The 17,623-nt window shown below is 42.8% G+C and overlaps 2 pseudogenes; one reads left to right on the top strand and one right to left on the bottom strand.

The window, feature by feature from the left end:
* LOC144499258 (tyrosine 3-monooxygenase-like) overlaps positions 1-17,383 on the top strand; it is a 63,067-nt pseudogene extending 45,684 nt beyond the window's left edge.
* Positions 172-375, bottom strand: LOC144499398 (U2 spliceosomal RNA; annotated as a pseudogene).
* Positions 17,384-17,623: the final 240 nt, after the last annotated feature.

Consider the following 17,623-nt stretch of genomic DNA (forward strand, 5'->3'; position numbering starts at 1 on the left):
TGTGGTGGAGGGCAAACAGTGGCCATCAACAACCTGGACAGTTTTTTAAAATACTTTTCCAATTCAATCAAATCAAGTCCAATTCAGAGTCTCAACAAGTTGAGACATTCCCGATCCAGGCTGGCAAGACAGGGCAAGCGACCATTTACCCTGTCCTGGGCCTGATCTACATGAGCCAAGCTGATTGGAGGAGGGAAAGCAATTCCTCCTCCAAGACTTGATCTCATTTGCATCTTAGCCAAAAGGCCAAGATACCGCTTTTAAAAATTGCTTCATATGAAACATATGAAGTTTCAATGTAACCTAATGACCTCAACCAAGTGCAGCATCCAATCCATACTACACTTGATCTTAGCCAGAAGGCCGAGAAGCAGACAGTTTGAATGTGAGAAGCTCTCCTCCCAGCTCCACATTATTGTAAGAATTTTTAATCCTTTCCAGTGGATGCCCGCCATGGCCTCTTTAACGAAAGCTTGTTAGGCTGCATGTAGGGCTGGTGTTCCAGAATGCAGCTGATGCCATGGCTAGCTGGCTCAATTAAGCAAACCAATATTGCAGACTGGGCCTCAAACAGACATAGGCCCCTTATTTGCAAATGCAGATTTGATAACACTTGTTTCAGCTGAGGCTCCTGATCCCCTATTTTATTTGCCCATACAATGAATGTGTGTTTCTTCCCTGCCATATTGGAGGCTCAGGCAATGATTTAGTGCCAGAAAAATGGGCACATCTCACCGAATTTCTAGACCTCTATATTCCCTGTATCAATTTTATCTGCTTACAAACTGAAAAATCAAAAGTTCAAATTTTCCACAACAAAACTGCTGCTAATTTATTATTATGCATTGTGATTTAGTGTAACTCAGGGACATGTGATGCCAGAGGCATTGTCTGTCCCATAACCTCAGTCTCCAAGGGAAAGAGAAACAAACAGCATCGTGAAGAATTGTCCATTGTAGAGCATATTAAGATGGAGGGACAATTACAAAATTGGGTGACATTGATCTTCTTACTGGAAATTATAGAAACCCTACAGTGCAGAAGGAGGCCATTCGGCCCATCGAGTCTGCACCAACCACAATCCCACCCAGGCCCTACCCCCATATCCCTACATATTTTACCCGTTAATCCCTCTAACCTACGCATCTCAGGACACTAAGGGGCAATTTTAGCATGGCCAATCAACCTAACCCACACATCTTTGGACTGTGAGAGGAAACCGGAGCACCCGGAGGAAACCCACGGAGACATGAGGAGAATGTGCAAACTCCACACAGACAGTGACCCGAGCCAGGAATCGAACCGGGGACCCTAGAGCTGTGAAGCAGCAGTGCTGACCACTGCGCCACCGTGCCGCCCTGTACTCTTTACATATAAGGATTGCTGCCATGAGCTACTGGGACATGTGCCCATGTTGGCTGACAAGTCATTTGCTCAAGTTTCTCAGGTTTGTTGTGAATATTTATCAAGTACAGTAACAGACAATGGAGTGCACAAGTGAACAGACAAGTGTGAGATATTGCACTTTGGAAGGACAAACCAAAGAAGAACGTACAGGGTAAATGGTAGGACTCTGAAGAGTGCAGTTGAACAGAGGGATCTGGGAATACAGGTACAGAATTCCCTAAAAGTGACGTCACAGGTGGATAGGGTCATAAAGAGTGCCTTTGGTACATTGGCCTTTATAAATCGGAGTATCGAGTATAAAAGTTGGAATGTTATGGTAAGTTTATATAAGGCATTGGTGAGGCCGAATTTGGAGTATTGTGTACAGTTTTGGTCACCTAGTTACAGGAAGGATGTAAATAAGATTGAAAGAGTGCAGAGAAGGTTCACAAGGATGTTGCCGGGACTTGAGAAGCTGAGTTACAGAGAGAGATTGAATAGGTTGGGACTTTATTCCCTGGAGCGTAGAAGATTGAGGGGAGATTTGATAGAGGTGTATAAGATTTTGATGGGTATAGATAGAGTGAATGCAAGCAGGCTTATTCCGCTGAGGCTAGGGGAGAAAAAAACCAGAGGGCATGGGTTAAGGGTGAAAGGAGAAAAGTTTAAAGGGAATATTAGGGGGGGCTTCTTCACGCAGAGAGTGGTGGGAGTGTGGAATGAGCTGCCGGATAAAGTGGTAAATGCGGGGTCACTTTTAACATTTAAGAAAAACTTGGACGGGTTCATGGATGAGAGGGGTGTGGAGGGATATGGTCCAAGTGCAGGTCAGTGGGACTAGGCATAAAATGGTTCGGCACAGACAAGAAGGGCCAAAAGGCCTGTTTCTGAGCTGTAATTTTCTATGGTCCTATGGTAATGCACCAAGGCTCAGAATGTCAGCTTGGAGTTTGGTAAGCAGGGAGTTTAAAGTGCTAATCTTGTTATTAGATGTGCTGTTAAAATTTAATCTAGTCTGTAATTAGCAGTAAATGGAAAGTACGGTGTAAGCAGAAGTTCTTTCTAGCAGTTGGCCAAGGTAAATGAACTCTCAGCTGTGGGAGCTGAGAAGGTAATTAACTAAGTTGTTTAATCTGGTTCCTGTAGAGACAGTAGCGCCAGTTCAGTTCTCTGCAAATTCAAAGTCTTCAGTGTAGCCATGAGCTAACGGAGTGCATCATGGCTTAGAGTGCAAGCTTGGAGTTTGGTAAAGGGGGAGTTGAAGCTTATTATTTCCCTTTGCTTTTTCTATATTTCTCACCCTCAGGATTGCTTGTTACTCTATGACAGGGAAAAAGTTAACTTTTTGACTGGAATCTGGTAAGTGGTTAAGCTCTACCCTTTCCCGAGGGTTTAAAACAGTGCACAACTTGGTGGTCATTTCATAAAATGTATAAAAAGCACCATAAACAAGTAATTAATTTAATTACGTTAGCATGTGCTTGTCTCCTTTAAGTGGAACACAGTGCTGCTCTCTGGTGGTCACCCTGTTGTACTGCATTGGTTAATAAGTTGCTATTTGGACTTTTCAGCCGCATTTGTGAGTGTAAGTGGGTTTAATAGGTGCCCATGGGATGCATTTGGGGGCCGAAGCCATTGCTCGGGAACTTACCTGGTAAAATTTAATTGGTAAATCATTTTTAAGTTAAGGAGCCTAGCTTGACAAGCAGCTGATTGTCACCTGAAAATCATTTCCCTGAACATGGCTTCAACAGGTATTGATTAATGTAACAAGAAGCAATGCTGGAGAGTGAGTTGTCTCAGCTCTGTATAAAACGGGGACTGTTGCAAGTACATGAAAAGTAAGTGGAGCATAAGCAGTGGGAGAGGCCACATGTTGAGTGAAACAGTCCAAGTGAGTATATTTGGGAAAGTTGAAATTCGGTGCAGAGGGAAAAGATGTGTTTTTTGATTTTTGCTTTCTGATTTTTTTTTTTCTCACTATTCAGAAAATGATCTTGCCTTGCTGTAAGTGTAGCTGGTGAATAGATGGCACAGTGGTTAGCACTGCTACCTCACAGTGCCAGGGACCTGGGTTCAATTTCTGGCTTCGGTCACTGCCTATGCAGAGTCTATATGTTCTCCCTGCATCTGTGTGGGTTTCCTCTGGGTGCTTCGGTTTCCTCCTACAGTCCAAAAGATGTGCTGGTTAGGTGCATTGGCTATGCTAAATTCTCCCTCGGTGTACCTCAACAGGCGTCAGAGTGTGACGACTAGGGGATTTTCACAGTAACTTAATTGCAGTGTTAAAATAAGCATATTTGCGACACTAATAAATATTCTTTAAGAATACTTAGTAAGCGTTTATGGATTATTCAATTCCTGAAGTTTAAAATATAGAAACTGTTCTTTTGTAAGTTGAAAATTAATTTAAACAATTATTTAAAATACATTAAGGATGGCAGGACAGATGATATGTCAAGGTTGGAACTCCTGGATAACATTGTAATCCAGAACAAATACATCTGCAGTAAGTGTTTGCAGCTTGTGAAACTTTGGCTCAGTGTTATTGAGCTGGAGACTGAGCTGCAGACACTACAACATATCAGGGAGGGAGAGAGTTATCTGGGTGCTTTATTTCAAGAGGCTATTACACCCCTTAGGATAGGATCTTCTGCATTGGAAAGTGGTCAGGGACAGAAGAGTGTGACTCTAAGGGAATGTATAGGGCAGAACTGCAGGTGTGTCAGCACCTGTAATTGTCCAACAGAATTAGAGAATAGAATCATTGAATCTCTACAGTACAGAAGGAGGCCATTCGGCCCATAGTCTGTACCGACCACAATTCCTTCCCCCCCCCCCCCCCCTCGGCCCTATTCCCGTAACCCCACACATTTACCTTGCTAATCCCCCAACACTAGGGTCAATTTAGCATGGCCAATCGACCTAACCCGCCCGCACATCCTTGGACTGTGGGAGGAAAATGGAGCACCTGGAGGAAACCCCACGCAGACACAGGAAGAAAGTGCAAACTCCACACAGACAGTGACCCAAGGCCGGAATTGAACCCGGGACTCTGGTGCTGTCAGACAGCAGTGCTAACCCCTGTGCCACCATGCTGCCCACAAGTTTAAGATTCTCTCAGCTTGTTTGGATGAGAGTGAGGGCTGCAAGGTGGATGGGCTGACTGGTCATGGCACCATAGCCAGGAAGCCATTCAAAGTGGGGGCGCGCAACATAAGAATAAAATGGTAGTATGAGATGGTGTAGTGAGGGGGATTGACACTCCTCTGCTCAAAAAGCCAGAGTCCAGCAGCTGTGTTATCTGCCCTGTGCCAGGATTCAGGACATCTGTTCAGGGCTAGAGAGGAATTTGCAGTGGGAGATGGTGGATTTCATTGTTGTGGTCCATGTAGGTACCAACGACATAGGTAAAATGAGGAAAGAGGCTCTGCATAGAGTTTGAGGAGCTAGGTACTAAATTAAACAACAGAACCTCCAAGGTTATAATCTCTGGATTATTACCTAAACTGTGTGCAAATTGGCACAGGGTACATAAAATTAGAGAGATGAATCCATGGCCCAAAGACTGGTGTAGGAGAAGTGGATTTCAGTTCATGGGGAGTTGACATCCGTATTGGGGAAAGTGGAGCCTGAACTGTTGAGATGGCCAATGTCTGAACCATACTGGGACAAGTGTTCTTGCAAACCGCATAACTAATGAAACACAGATGGCTTTAAAGTAAATGGGGGGGGGGGGAGGTTCTGGAGAGGGAATCGATAGGCTGACAAAGTAAGACAGTTATTTAGGTAATGATTCCCAGACTGTGACAGGAAGGGACAGAGTGTACAAACATAAAAGCAGCAAAGAGTCAAGGAGGGCAAAAATGGTAAAAGCCAAAACTTAAATGCAATTCGTATTGGGCACAAAATAAATGAATTGATAGCACAAATTGTTAACTGATATGATCTGATAGTGGTGGGATGCTATTCTGGAGAGTTGGTGCAGACTCAATGGCCTCTTTCTGCATTGTAGGGATTCTATGGTTCTAAGATGTAGGATCCATGCAGGCGAAGAAAAGTAACGAGGGGAAGAAGACACTGGTGGGAGTAGTCAATAGGTGCCTTAACAGTGGCTATATTGTAGGACAGATAATAAGGGCATGTAAAAAAAGGTAGTACCTTAATAATGGGTTAGTTTAATTTACCTATGGATTGAGAAAAACAAATTGGCAGAGGTAGCTATGAGGAAGAATTATAGAGTGCATTAGGGACAGTTTCCTAGAACAATGTTGTGGATCCAACCAGTGATCAGGCTATTTTCGATCTGGTAATGTATAATGAAGCAGGTTTGATAAAAAATCTGAGTAACAGAACCCATAGGAAAAAGTGACCATAACATGGTAGAATTTAGCATTCAGCATGAGCGTGAGACATACACATCAGAATCACTGTGCTGAACTTAAATAGGGGTAATTCTGGAGGAATGAGGCCAGAATTGGCTGGAGTGGACTTGAAAAGGAGTTTAGCAGAAAATATGATTGATTAGCAATGGTAGACATTTATGAAAATAGTTCATGACTCGCAACAAAGATAAATCCTAGTGAGAAAGAAGGATTCTAGGAAGGGGATAAATTAACTAGGGATAACCAAGGAAGTCAAAGATTGTATGTTTTTTCCTCACCAGTTTAATACTATGTCGTAAAAGCTAATGGTAAGGATTCAGAATATGTTAAAAACCAACAAAGGATGACTAAAAATGATAGAGGGAGAAGATATGAGGGCAAACTAACAAGCATATAAGGGGCAAAAGGTGGGAGGAAATAAATACAATAACTGTCACTAGGGAAACTGATGGGGCAAAGGCAGATAAGGCCCTGAGTTCTGGTGGGTTACATCCCAGGATATTAAAGAAAGTAGCTACAGAGTTAGTGGATGCACCGGTGGTGAATCCTTAAATTCAGGAAAAGTTGCAGAATTGGAAAACTGCCAATTCCTTATTTGAAAAGGGAGGGAGACAAAACCAGGTAGCCTTCGGCCTGTTAGCTTAACATCCTGTCATTGGGAAAATGTTAAGAATCCATTTATAAAAGATGTATTGGCAGAACATTTAAAAATATGTAACATAATCAAACAGAGTAAGCAGGGTTTCATGAAGGGGAAATCATGCCTGACAAATTTATTAGAATTCTTTGAAGTGGAGTAGGGGTTTTTCAGAGACCTATGTATTTTGCTGGTTTCATGCGGGAGGTTTCTCTTTATTAATACAGCTCAACAAATATAAACAACTGACTGGAGACAGTAATTCTGGTTTGAAGACTTTATTGTCCAGGTCTGGTTCCACCATGGAGGGACAGCACTTTGACACAGCTCAAATTACTCTAATTATATTATCAAGATATTTTACAATTATACTTTTTCAGAAATCATCTGCCCGCCTATTCTGTCCACCTTAATAGGATGGACCAATCACGTTAATATGGATTATTTATGTTGGCCAATTACGACCTACTTTCTGTCAGCATGAGAATTCATTGGTCCAGAGAATCCAGAAACTCCTGCCCACTTGTTTCTTAGCAACTTCAGTTATGTAGGTAAGAGTTCAAAGATACCATTCCCACTGTCTCTCAATTATGTGGGTCGTAAGAGTTCAAAAGTTCTTGTTCTCACTGTCTGCTAAGCACTTATTAGTAGAAATTAAATTGCCCCATTCATGTTAGTGTCTGGGAACTTGTAACCTATACTGAAACTGTGCTTTGTGGCTCTATTGTTCTTAAAGAATGTGGTTCATCTCACTTAGCTTTCATCCCATTACAGCTTGGAGCAGTCTGTATTTGGCCAAGGTGTACAGAATATTTCAAAAATACATAAAATCTCAACAATGTTTGTGTTTCTATGTAACTGTACCTCTAATTCCAGGTATTTAATACTTTTTCTGTACTATATTTATTTCTAAATTAGTCTACACTTTATCAGTCTTTCAGTACCAGATGATCCTAATTTCCTCTAACAGGTGGTAATGAATAGGATAGATAAAGGGGAACCAGCAGATGTAATATACTTGGAAATCCATGAAACATTTGATAAGGTACCACACAAAATAATAGGCCATGGTGTTGGTGGTAGTATATTAGCATAGATAGAGGATTGGCTAATTAATAGAAGACAGAAAGTTGGGATAGGAGGGGCATTTTCAGGATGGCAACCTGTAACTAGTGGAGTGCCACAGGGATCAGTGTTGGGGGCCACAATTATTTACAATATATATTCATGACTTGGATGAGAGTACAATTACCAAGTTTGCGGATGACCCAAAAATAGGGGGAAGGAAAGTGGTGAGGATGAGTCTACAGAAGGAAATAAACAAGTGAAGTGAGTGGGCTAAAACTCAACAGTTGGAATATAATGTAGGGAAATGTGAAGTTATGGACTTTGGAAGAAGAAAGAAGCTGAATATTATTTAAACAGACAGGCTGCAGAGATTTTGAGTCCTCGTGCATAAATTACAAAAAGCTAGCATGCAAGTTCAGCAGGTAATGGGGAAGGCAAATGGAATGTTAGCCTTTATTTCAAAGGGAATGGAATGTAAATATAGGGTCTAACTATAGGAAAGTTTTACTAAAGCTATACAAGGCATTAATTGGACCACACCTGGAATACTATGAATAGTTTTGTCCCCTTATCCAAAGATATACTGGCAGTGGAGTCTGTCTAGTGAAGATTCACTAGGTTGGTCTCATGCATGGAAGGGATTTTCTTATGAGAAGAGTTTGAGTAGGTTGGGCCTGTATTAAAGAAGAACAGTACAGCACAGGAAACAGGCCCTTCGGCCCTCCAAGCCTGTGCCGCTCCTTGGTCCAACTAGACCAATCGTTTGTATCCCTCCATTCCCAGGCTGCTCATGTGACTATCCAGGTAAGTCTTAAACGATGTCAGCGTGTCTGCCTCCACCACCCTACTTGGCAGCGCATTCCAGGCCCCCACCACCCTCTGTGTAAAAAAACATCCCTCTGATATCTGAGTTTACTTCGCCCCTCTCACCTTGAGCCCGTGACCCCACATGATCGTCACTTCTGATCTGGGAAAAAGCTTCCCACCGTACACCCGATCTATCCCCTTCATAATCTTGTACACCTCTATTAGTTCTCCCCTCATTCTCCGTCTTTCCAGGGAGAACAACCCCAGTTTACCCAATCTCTCCTCATAGCTAAGACCCTCCTGGTAAACCTTCTCTGCACTCTCTCTAACGCCTCCACGTCCTTCTGGTAGTGCAGCGACCAGAACTGGATGCAGTACTCCAAATGTGGCCTAACCAGCGTTCTATACAGCTGCATCATCAGACTCCAGCTTTTATACTCTATACCCTGTCCTATAAAGGCAAGCATACCATATGCCTTCTTCACCACCTTCTCCACCTGTGTTGCCACCTTCAAGGATTTGTGGACTTGCACACCTAGGTCCCTCTGTGTTTCTATACTCTTGATGGCTCTGCCATGTATTGTATAACTCCTCCCTACCTTATTTCTTCCAAAATGCATCACTTCGCATTTATCTGGATTAAATTCCATCTGCCACCTCTCCGCCCAATTTTCCAGCCTATCTATATCCTGCTGTATTGCCCGACAATGCTCATCGCTATCCGCAAGTCCAGCCATCTTCGTGTCATCCGCAAACTTGCATATATATATATATATATTCCTTCGTCAACCATTTTTGTCACTTCCTCAAAAAATTCCACCAAATTTGTAAGGCACGACCTCCCTCTTACAAAACCATGCTGTCTGTCACTAATGAGATTGTTCCGTTCTAAATGCACATACATCCTGTCTCTAAGGATCCTCTCCAACAACTTCCCTACCACGGACGTCAAGCTCACCGACCTATAATTTCCCGGGTTATCCCTGCTACCCTCCTTCAACAACAGGACCACATTTGCTATCCTCCAATCCTCAGGGACCTCACCCGTGTCCAAAGAAGCAACAAAGATTTCCGTCAGAGGCCCAGCAATTTCATCTCTCGTCTCCCTGAGCAGTCTAGGATAGATGCCATCAGGCCCTGGGGCTTTGTCAGTTTTAATGTTCCCTAAAAAACCTAACACGTCCTCCCTTGTAATGGAGATTTTCTCTAACGGGTCAACACCTCCCTCCGAGACACTCCCGGTTAACACGTCCCTCTCCTTTGTGAATACCGATGCAAAGTATTCATTTAGGATCTCCCCTATTCCCTTGGATTCTAAGCATAATTCCCCTCCTTTGTCCCCGAGAGGTCCGATTTTCTCCGACAACTCTTTTGTTCCTAATGTATGAATAGAATGCCTTGGGATTCATTAGAGATTAGTAGAATAAGAGGGCTCCTTACTGAGACATATAGGATTCTCGGGGGGCTTGTCAGACTCAATGCTGAGAGGTTGTTTCCCCTTTCGGGAGAGTCATGAATCATAGAATCATAGAAACCCTACAGTGCAGAAGGAGGCCATTCGGCCCATCGAGTCTGCACCGACCACAATCCCACCCAGGCCCTACCCCCACATATTTACCCACTAATCCCTCTAACCTAAGCATCCCAGGACTCTAAGGGGCAATTTTTAACCTGGCCAATCAACCTAACCCGCACATCTTTGGACTGTGGGAGGAAACCGGAGCACCCGGAGGAAACCCACGCAGACACGAGGAGAATGTGCAAACTCCACACAGACAGTGACCCGAGCCGGGAATCGAACCCAGGACCCTGGAGCTGTGAAGCAGCAGTGCTAACCACTGTGCTATCGTGCCGCCCTATCGTGAGCCAGAGGACATAATCTCAAAGTAGATTTGTGTATTTAAGACAGATGTGGTGGGATTTCTTCCTCAGAGGGTACTGAATCTGTGAACTCTTTACTACAGAGGGCTGTAGAGGCTGCATCATTGAGAATGTTCTTGGCTGAAATAAACACGATTTTTAATCAATAATGAAATCCAGGGTTATGGGGCTAAGGCAGAAAATTGGAGCTGAGGATTATCAAATCTGAACAATTATGATCTTGTTGAATGGTGGAGCGGACTTGATGAGCTGAATGACCTTCTTCTGCTCCTACATCTTGTGGTCTCAACAAACAATGGAGTTCTCCTCAGATCAGAGGACATTGAAAGGAGATTTAGCAGAGGTGTTCAAAAATAAGGAATTTTATTGATTAAGAAATAAACTGTTGCGACTGACAAAAGTTCTGACACTAGAAGACAGAAATTGAAGGCAATTGTAAAGATGAAAAGTGATAATCTGAAATGCACAATCTGAAAGGAAAGTGGAAGCAGATAATCAACAGGGAATTGAATAAATATTTACAGGGCTATGGGAAAAGGGCATGGGATTGGGACTAATTATCCGATGTGTGAATTTGATCATATCTTGAATTATGGAGCTGTTGTATTTGTCATAACTATTTCATTGTCTCGGGATGCTGTTCTATATACCCTGCAAAATCGATGGGATAAATTCTATTACACTGGCAGCCCCAGCACATTGCTGCATCTCTTACAGGTGGAAGCTGTTCATTGAGGTAAGGAGCCTGTCAAAATTTTAACCTGTATGTTATGATAAATGTATTCTAATCACTTGGCATATCAAAGTAATTGCAATCGTGGAGCAGCTATAGCATCAGAACTGACAAACTCTTCCTTACAACTGGGATGTTTACAGTTAACCAATCCAGCTGCTAAAGACTCCACATTGTGATATTGTAGAATATTCAGTCAATTTCAATTACTAGAGCTACTTGAACATCAACCGTCTCGTCAAAACCTTTTCCTTGCCCCCTTGATCATTATCTTTAAACACCGAGGAGACATGGAATTCCTTGTCACGTAGAGACTGTTAATCAGCTAATGTCCTTGCTTCTCCCTTCCCCATAATCCTTAGGACACCAGGATGAAGAGGCCACAGTTCAAGTAATGGACGCTGATTCCAGACATTAAAACTACAGCGAGCTAATGCTGCTTAGAGGTTGAAGCCAGGAATGAGAGCGCACTCGTATATGGAGGAGAATCTTGAGATACAGGGACGATTCCACTGAAGCAGAGAAAGCTAATGTGAGATTGAATAAACATTATTAAAATTATGACTTTTAATCGATCAAATAGAAAAACTTTCATCTCATTCAGGTGTCAATGATAAAGGATTATTAGCTTAAAAGTGAAAGTAGAGAGAGAAGGTTGCTCGTGAATGGGATACTCTCGATTTGTTACAGGTAAATAGGACAAATATATGAAGCAGAGGAAGATACAGTATTATAGCAAGATTGCATTGCAATGGAATTAATTTTGGAGTTTGCTCCTGCCCTGGCAATGATGAAGGAATGGCAAAAACTTCCCAAGTTCGGACGGTGACTTGGAAGGGAACACTGGGATAATGGTGCTCCCATGCACCTACTGCCTTGGTCCTTCTAATTGGTGGAAATCATTGGTTTTGCACTGGGAAACAGGTGACCAGGCTGTTTGAGAGCCTCAATGTGGGGAAAACATAACTCCTGAATAATTGAGAAGGAAAGTATCAGTGAATGGTCAGTTTTTTTTTGCCCATGATTACAATAACTTCTAATTCTTTCTGTCATCTCAGAATATTGGCCTCGCCTCCCTCGGAGCAACTGAAGAGGAAATTGAAAAGCTCTCCACAGTTAGCTTTACAATATTCACACCTGCATGCAATTCATGTTGATTGCTTATTTGAGAATTTAAATTAACAATATAAAGCAAACACCACGCAGATTACCTCATTACACCCCCACACTGCACTGAACAAAGCTGGTTAATTATTCTTTGTAACCTGCCTGTTGCAGTTATATTGGTTTACTGTGGAGTTTGGACTGTGCAAGCAAAATGGTGAAATAAGAGCGTATGGAGCTGGTCTGCTGTCTGCCTACGGTGAACTAATTGTGAGTGATGTGTACCTTTTTTAATCTCAATTCTTACAGCATAATATTTTTTGTCAACTTCAAAGTGATTTTCAAAAGTAATGTTTTTTTCTGGTTCTTTCCCAATGTTTCATCTAATTTAGATGAGGATTTATCCTGAATTCCCATAATTTTGAGTTTGGCTTTTGCAAGTTCACAACACATTATAGGGGTTTGCACAGTGCACTAGATTGCTACCATCTTAGAGGTGGTAGAGATTCATCAGGCAGCCCCGTCCTCATCAGAATCCAGGTTGACTGCTGTTAACTCAGTTATTGTGTAACCTTCAAGCTTTCTCCTGATAATCTGACTTGTCTGCAATCTTGTGAACCCTCGAGTCCAGTAATTATTTCTTATTCATTGTCAATACCTCACAAATTGGCCTGGTCTCTCTCTCCAGTATTGGAGATTCTTGGGAAATTATTAGATTAAGTTGGTCTCACACTGACAACAAAGTCATTGATTATCACTTGTTCATGTCTCCTCTTTTAATATGATAGACATTCAGAGTCCAAAGATGTGCGGGTTAGGTTGATTGGCCATGCTAAAAAAATAATTACCCCTTACTGTCCTGAGATGCGTAGGTTAGAGGGGTAAATCTGTGGGGGTTATGGGGGTCGGGCCTGGGTGGGATTGTGGTCGGTGCAGACTCGATGGGCAGAATGGCCTCTTTCTGTACTGTATGGTTTCTATGATTCTATGATTTACTATTGTGTTGATCCTCAGTTTCACACACTTGCAAATTTTAAGAGGGCAATCAGATAAGAGCCCTAATGAGGCACTCCTCCTGCCATTTTGCCCCACCATGTGCATCAGGTAAAGAAAGCATTGGGTTTGGTTCTGATGTGCCAATATTCAAATAGTTTGCTATTATGAGTTTATGCATGAAGGATTGTGTGAATTTGACAAGATACTAGGTGACTGTTTGCATGAATCTGTAACCCAGCTAGATGTGAGGAATCAGTACCTGGAGTGTATTTCAAAATGCATCTGTTTTGGATGATTTGGAGAAGAGGAATAAAGTATTGCTTTTTTGTATAACGAGCAATATTCCATATGGCTTTGGAATTTTCTGAAAAATCTGCATGTCCCTTAACGTATGGAAATAGATATCAAACCTGCGATTACACTTCAACCAATAGCTAAAGTTGGCTGAATTTCATCGGACAAATGTTTTGTGCACAACATGCTCTGTCTGGTTAACCTGAGCTACGGGAGTTTGACCCCGACGCTACTGCGATTCAGCCCTATCAGGATCAGACTTATCAACCAGTGTATTTTGTATCTGAAAGCTTTAGCGATGCTATAGACAAACTGAGGTAAGCGGCTCTGTCAAACTGTGGCAGTGTAATTCCTGTCCAGTTAGTTAAAGCCAAAACATCTGCATTCATCACCCAGATGAGTTACCAAAGATGTCTCTTCTACTCACTATCACCTCAGTTGTAGATCAGATCGTGTTACTGGTCAGTCAGTCAGGGGCTCAGCTTAATAATCCAGAGAGGAGGAATTCAAATCTATGATCGTTTCTTTAAAAATTTGAAATTAAAAAAAAAAACTGCTTCTGGTCAACATGGCCAAGGAACTGTTGGATTTGTGTAAAAACACAGCCATTTTACTGTTGTACTTTGAGGAAGGAAAGCTGGCACCTTTACTAATCTGGCCTTCATGTGACACCTTTCCCACACCAACATGGTTAATTGTAACTGGTCTGAGGTTGCGCAAGTGCATCAGTCGTATCGAACATAAAAAATAGTAGTCCATTTGGCCCATCAAGCTTGCCCCACCAATGTGGATCATGACTGATCCTCTGCCTCAATGCCACACTCCCCCTCTGCCCCTTAACGCCATCAGTGTCTAGCAATCTAATGTCGTTCAAGCTGTTCAACAATTCATGAATAAGGCCCATCACCATCTCTTCAGAGCAACTGAGAATAGAACAAAGAACAAAGAACAATACAGCACAGGAACAGGCCCTTCGGCCCTCCAAGCCCGCGCTGGTCCAGGATTGAATCCTGAATCCAGGATCCCCGCCCAATTTTCCAGCCTATCTACATACCAATATCCTATCCACCGAGCTGTCCCCCACAGCTACGATGCTTTGTTCATTACAACCTATTAACTCACCCCCACCCCCCCATTCCAGACCATGTGATCTCCAGGGAGAGGCGAAAACCCAGAGTGAAAAACCCCAGGGCCAATATGGGGAAAAAAAAATCTGGGAAATTCCTCTCCGACCCCCTGAGGCGATCGAAACGAGTCCAGGAGATCACAATGGCCCTGATCGGAAAATGCTTCCCAACCCTAGTCATTTCCACTTCCACGAGAAACAAGGAACAATTAGCCCGCGCCGCTCCCTGGTCCAAACTAGACCACTCTTTTGTATCCCTCCATTAATGCCCAGAATGGGCATTAAATTCCTGTGACACAAACCTCCTAAAATAAAAAGATATCATTCTCTATTGGATGTGCTCTCCAGTCTGTCCTAGCACCATTTTATATCTGTCAGTGAAAAGGTAATGTAAGTGTTGAGATAATGGGTGAGGACAAAGCTGAGCTCAACCATGATTCTCTTAGCATGGGTAATGGCTTCAGGAGAAGAGCATTAATAGGAGACATTTGGAGGGAAAAATTAAAAGGAAAGATCAGTCCTTTATGCTATGCACCTGGGCGGGGCGGGGGGAGGGGGGGGTGGAAAGAAGAGAAGAGAGAGAATCAAGAAGCAGTCAGCAGAGGAAATGACCACAATTCTTCAATCATCCATCTTTCAAATTTTACCAGGTAAATTGGATATTAACTTTTTAAAATATACAATAGCATTTTTAATATGCCTTTCACAGCCCAGGACAGCAAGTACTTTACAATCTGTAACCTCATGGCCCAGCATATCCCTCACTCAATCATTACCATCAACCCTGGTTCAATGGAGGGCATGCCAGGAGCAGCACGAGGCATACCTAAAAATGTGTCAGCCTGGTGAAGCCACCAAACAGGACAACTTGCATGCCAAATGGCAAAAACAGCAAGTGATAGACCGAGCTAATCAATCCCACAACACACAGATCAGATCTAAGTTCTGCAGTCCTTCCATATCCAGTTGAGGAGGCTCCACAAATATCCCCATCCTCAATGAGGGAGGAGTCCAGCACATCAGTGCAAATGATAAGGCAGCAGTATTTGCATCAAACTTCAGCCAGAAATGCCAAGTGGATGATCCATCTCGGCCTCTTCCAGTGGTCCCCAGCATCTCAGATGCCAGTCTCCAGCCAATTCAATTCACTCCGTGATATCAAGAAACAGTTGGAAGCACCGGATACAGCAAAGGCAATGGGCCCTGATAACATTCCGGCAATAGTACTGAAGACTTGTGCTCCAGAACTTGCCCCTCCCCGCAACCAAGTTCTTCCAGTACAGTTATAACACTGGCATCTATCCAATGTGGAAAATTGCCTAGGTTTGTCCTGTACACAAAAGCAGGACAAATCCAACCTGGCCAATTACCGCCCAGTCTACACTCAATCATCAGTAAAGTGATGCAAGGAGTCATCAAAAGTGCTATCAAACAGCACCTGATCAGTGATGCCCAGTTTGGGGTTCGCCAGGGTCACTCAGCTCCTGACCTCATTACAACCTTGGTTCAAACATGGACAAAATAACTGAATTCCAGAGGTGAGGTGAGAGTGACAGCCCTTGACTGAGTGTGGCATCAAAGGAGCCTTAGTGAAACTGAAATCAATGGGTATCGGGCAAACTCTCTGCTGGTTGGAGTCATACCTGGTACATAGGAAGATTGTTGTGGAGGGTCAGTCATCTCAGCTCCAGGATTTCTCTGCAGGAGTCCCTCAGGATAGTGTCCTAGACCCAACAATCTTCAGCTGCTTCATCAATGACCTTCCCTCCATCATAAGGTCAGAAGTGGGGATGTTCGCTGATGGTTGCACAATGTTCAGCACCACTCAACTCCTCAGATACTGAGGCAGTCCATGTTCAAATGCAACAAAATCTGGACAAGACCCAGGCTTGGGCTGACAAATGCCAAGAAACATTCACGCCACACAATGCCAGGCAACTACTATACCAATAAGAAACACTAACTACCGCCCCTTGATATTCAGTGGTGTAACCATCACTGAATTCTTCCCCCCCCCCCCGCCCCATTGACCAGAAACTCAACTGGACTCACCGCAAACACAGGTGACTAAGAGCAAGTCAGAGGCTAGGAATACTGCGGTGAGTAACTTGCCTCCTGACTCCTCAAAGCCTATCCACCGTCTACAAGGCAGAAGTCAGGAGTGTGATGGAATACTCCCCATGTGTCTGGATGGGTGCAACTCCAACAACACTTAAGCTTGACACCATCCATGATAAGGGCAGCAGATAAATGGGAACACCACTACCTGCAAGTTCCCCTCCAAGCCACTCACAATCCTGACTTGGAAATATATCGCCGTTCCTTTGCAGTCGTTGGATCAAAATCCTGGAATTCCCTCCCTGACAGCATTGTGGGTCAACCCACAGAACAGGACTGCAGTGATTCAAGAAGGCAGCTCACCACCACCTTCGAGGGCAACTAGGAATGGGCAATAAATGCTGGCCGACCCACAAATGAATAAAAAAAGTGTAATCTCTATAGTAATATACTATTATAGAATATGGTAATTTTCTACAATGGGAAGGTGACTAAACAAAGAACACTGTTAAATTGGTTACTTCCTCAATAATCCTAAATTTGTCAAACACAACTTGCTCCTTAATTTTATCTTAAATTTTCACAGTTCAAACTGGCTGTTATGCTGCTTGATCAGGATCATTTTGGAAAGTAAAAGGTTGCATTATAAAAATGCTGTCAACACATTGAATCCAGCATTTAATCATTTGAATCAAACATTTGTTTGTACTGACCATTATTCCTGACCGTTTGTCTTTTGTGTTTGCAGAAAGTATGCAGCGAGTATTAAGAGGCCATTTTCTGTGAAATATGATCTATTTTCCAAGACCATTGAAGTACTGGATAATCCTCAGGAAATCAGGATGTTGCTGGACAATCTGAAGGATGAGTTGAAGATGCTGGCTGATGTGCTGGATGTATTATCTTAACCTCTGGCTCTGCACGTCACATAATACAGATGCGTTCTGTCTATATTACTGCTGCACTGTAAGCTTCATCATACATCTGTCAAACTTCTTAGCTTTCATTTGGATGTAGCATAGTGTCCGCAGGCACTATTGTAAAGTTCAAGCAATTGAAGGGTTTGCTTCATTTTATTTTATGGATTCTATTTATTTTGTCCCCTGAATAGTAGAATGTTAGAAATTGGTCTTTGCAATAATACAGAA

The sequence above is a fragment of the Mustelus asterias genome, chromosome 9 (genome assembly GCF_964213995.1).
Source record: "Mustelus asterias chromosome 9, sMusAst1.hap1.1, whole genome shotgun sequence".
NCBI classification, from domain to species: Eukaryota; Metazoa; Chordata; class Chondrichthyes; order Carcharhiniformes; family Triakidae; genus Mustelus; species Mustelus asterias.